Source organism: Drosophila mauritiana, chromosome X (assembly GCF_004382145.1).
Source record: "Drosophila mauritiana strain mau12 chromosome X, ASM438214v1, whole genome shotgun sequence".
NCBI classification, from domain to species: Eukaryota; Metazoa; Arthropoda; class Insecta; order Diptera; family Drosophilidae; genus Drosophila; species Drosophila mauritiana.
In genome coordinates, this window is record NC_046672.1 from 22,938,585 (window position 1) to 22,939,064 (window position 480).

The following is a 480-nucleotide window of genomic DNA, read 5'->3' on the forward strand; positions in this document are numbered from 1 at the left end:
CTATGACTATGTCCCAATTTAAGAAGTCCGTGCACCTGGTGACCAAGGCGTGGTCGGTAACCGACGGCGCCACAGTAAATGTAACGCTAGAGGTAGACGACCGCGCGATGGCGAAGCTTGATGTAGGTCGTGTCTACATCAAGTGGTTCTCATTCCGATGCCGAGCACAGGTCCGCACATACCGCCTGCCACAGATGCGTGGGTTTCGACCACAAGGTCAGCGAATGCCGGCAGAAGGACAATGTCTGCCGCCAGTGCGGGCAACAAGGCCACACCGCGGCAAAGTGCCAAAACCCGGTGACTGCCGGAACTGCCGTCACAGAGGGCAACCCTCGGGCATTACATGCTCTCGAACGTGTGCCCGATATACGGGGCGTTGCTGGCGAGGGTGCAAGCTAGACATTAATGTTTAGCTTCATCCAAGCGAACTGTGGCCGAGGCAGAGCTGCGACCATCGAGCTCGGAGTCCGACTCAGGAGA